The sequence below is a fragment of the Nycticebus coucang genome, chromosome 20 (genome assembly GCF_027406575.1).
Source record: "Nycticebus coucang isolate mNycCou1 chromosome 20, mNycCou1.pri, whole genome shotgun sequence".
Classification (NCBI taxonomy): domain Eukaryota; kingdom Metazoa; phylum Chordata; class Mammalia; order Primates; family Lorisidae; genus Nycticebus; species Nycticebus coucang.
In genome coordinates, this window is record NC_069799.1 from 60,592,669 (window position 1) to 60,595,926 (window position 3,258).

Genomic DNA, 3,258 nt, shown 5'->3' on the forward strand with positions numbered 1-3,258 from the left:
GCTTCTTCCTTTGATTCAGCCAGTGGCCCTCTGCTTGTGACAGCCACACAGGATCACAGCTTTCCTGGCCCCTGGCTGCCCTCTGACCCCTGCATTGTCCCTCAAGGGCCCCCCACCCCGGGAGTTGGTTGAGGTATTTCTGTGCTGCACACTGTCCCTCCTGTCCTCTCCAGCCTGCGTCCTGTTCCTGCATTCCATCAAGACAATTGCAGTCTCCTCCTGATTGGCCTCCAGCCTCTCCCTCTAAGTGCCCCACCTCAGTGGATTAGACTTCCGAGGGCATTTCTCCCCACCCTGTCGACACCTGTCTGATGACAGCTGCAAGGGAGAAATTGCATTGCATATATTCAAAGTGTACAATGTGATTTTTTTTTTTTTTTGAGACAGAGTCTCACTCTGTTGTCCTTGGTAGAGTGCTGTGGCATCATAGCTCACAGCAACCTCAAATTCCTGGGCTCAAGTGATCCTCTTGCCTCAGCCTCCCCAGTAGCTGCGACATAGGCGTCCAACACAATGTCCAGCTATTTTTTAGAGACAGGGTCTTACTCTTGCTCAGGCTGGTCTCAAACTCCTGAGCTCAAGCAATCCACCTGCCTTGGCCTCCCACAGTGCTAGGATTACAGGTGTAAGTCACCAAGCCCAGTGATATTTTGATATATGTATATACAGTTAGTTCACCACACAGCGTTGCCATTTTTTGTGTTGTTAAGAGAACACCTTAGATCTATTCTCTTAGCAGATTTCAAGAATGTAATACACTCTTATTAACCATAGCCACCAGGCTGCACACTAGATCTCCAGAACTTACTCATCGGGCATTACTGAAATGTCGTGCCTTTTTTTTTTGGGGGGGCAGTTTCCAAATCATTTTATTCAGAATTTTGTGTTCATTCCTGAATCAATAAATACTATACAAAACAATGTAAAAATGGCTGCCATTTTGTCTCCCCTGCTCCCTGCTCCTGGGGAAATCCCCTGGACAACCTCACTTGTTTCAGGGGAGTCTGCCTCCACATTTGGTCCAGCAAATGAGGTTGAGTGACATAACCTTGACTCATTTTAAAGGAATTCAGCTGGGGTGGAGAGAGCCTCTGGGATCTGGAGGTGACTAGGTTAGGGAAATGGATTAGTGTCTTTTGGGAGAAGAGATGACACCTGGGCAAGAACCTACCCCAAAGAAAAGTGTCTAAAATGTTCATAGTTCTTTCTTTTGCCTCAAAAAGTGACATTTATTCAAAGAAGAAAAAAAAATGACAAGATGTCCATCCCTTGGCTCCCTTCCCTCCCCCCTCCTGCTGCTCCTCAGCCCCCCAAGATTGAACCCTGGCTGGGGCTGGGTAGCAGGACAGCCTCTCTCAGAGGAGGTCTGCAACGTTGTGAGGCATCTCCTCGATGGAGGCGTTGTAGAAGGTCTCGATGTCTCTAAGAGTCCTCTTGTCTTCTGTCACCATGTTGATAGCCACACCCTTACGGCCAAACCGTCCACCACGACTGATTCTGTGGATATACTTTTGTCTGTTGGTAGGAAGATCATAGTTGATGACTGAAGAAACCTGCTGCACATCTATGCCTCTGGCCAGCAGGTCAGTGGTAAGCAATACTCAGCTAGAGCCAGAACGGAACTCCCTCCTGATCACATCCCATTCCTTTTGGTCCATGTCTCCACGCATGGCAGACACAGTGAAATCTCGGGCATGCGTCTTCTCAGTGAGCCAATCAACCTTCCTCCGGGTGTTGATGAAGATGACTGCCTGGGTGATGGTCAGGTTTTCATACAAGTCACACAGTGTGTCCAGCTTCCACTCCTCTCGTTCCACATTGATGTAGAACTGGCGAATACTAATTTTTCCATCTGCCTAATCACCACGTCAACCATCCGTCACTTACTTGAGTGTACGTGTGTTTCTTTTTTGCCTCTCCTGACTCTGCTGTGAGTCAGTGAGGACAGAGCTGGGGGTGATTTTCTCACCACTGTATACTTGATGCTTCACAGTGGCACAGGTAGGCACAATGGTATTTGTTGAATGAGACCGTTGGATACATTAAAAAAAATAAACAAGCATCACTTCTGTTTAAACGCCTTCACTGGCGCCTACTGTATCACCCAGGGAAGTGCAAGTTTATAGCCCGACAGGTTCAAGTCCTAACTCACGCCATTCGTGATCCTTCACAAATCCACACTTTGCAAACATAAGACTCCTTGCTAGTCACCTTCCATTGGCCCTGCACTCTTCTGCCTTGATGACTTGAGTTACTGCTGCTTAAAATATTTTATGAGTGAGTGAAAGCATGAACGGCCCTCAATTATGCCCAGTCTTTAAGGTTCTCAGCAAAGGCCACATCCACGAAGCTAGCGCTGATGGCCCCACAGCTGGAATTACTTTGCCTTCTTCAGCCTTCCCAGCGTGTTTGCTGTCAGCAGCGAAAGGCATTTGTTGCTTCCTATCTCAGAGTTTCTCTCTGCATGTCTGTTCTTCCCTTTTTCTTTTTTGGTTTTTGAGACAGAGTCTCACTGTGTCGCCCAGGCTACAATGCTATGGCGTCAGCCTACCTCACAGCAGCCTCCGACTCCTGGGCTCAAGCGATTCTCCTGCCCCAGCCTCTCCAGTGGCTAGGACTACAGGTGCCCAGCACAACACCTGGCGAGTTTTCCTATTTTAGTAGAGATGGGGTCTCACTCTTGCTCAGGCTGGTCTCCTGCTCGTCCCTACTAACAGGTTCTTGAAGACAAGATCCACGCCTTAATCACTTTTGAATCTGCTCCTCCGTGCTTCAGATATAGCAGGTGCTTGGCGTAGGTAAACAAAAATGATTAAGCATTACTGATTCCAGCCATGATGATATTTCAAAGAACTAGATGGTAGTTCCCTCTAGAGACACACGGGGGCGGCCTAACGCAGCAAAGCTGCTCCGATTGTACCCGATGGATTAGTTCCTAAGGTAGATTAAAGGTGAAGGGGTAGCTTTTGAATTCTGCCTCAGTGGTTACATTGACCAGCTTTGGGTGACACAGGGGAGGAACGTAAAGGATGATTTAATGGGCCAAATAAGAGAATTGGTAAATCAAATCCAAAGACTGCGTCTGTTCAGAGAGAAGAGGCAAGCCACACACACCTGCTTCCTCCTAACAAGGGCCCTGCGCTCACAGCCGCGGTTATCACCCGGACGCCTGTGGGCTTCCCAGTGCGGAAGTGCTGGGGGTTGGGGGCGGGGCTGCCTCTCAGGCTCACGCCCCTTTCACCGAGAAGGTGCTTGATT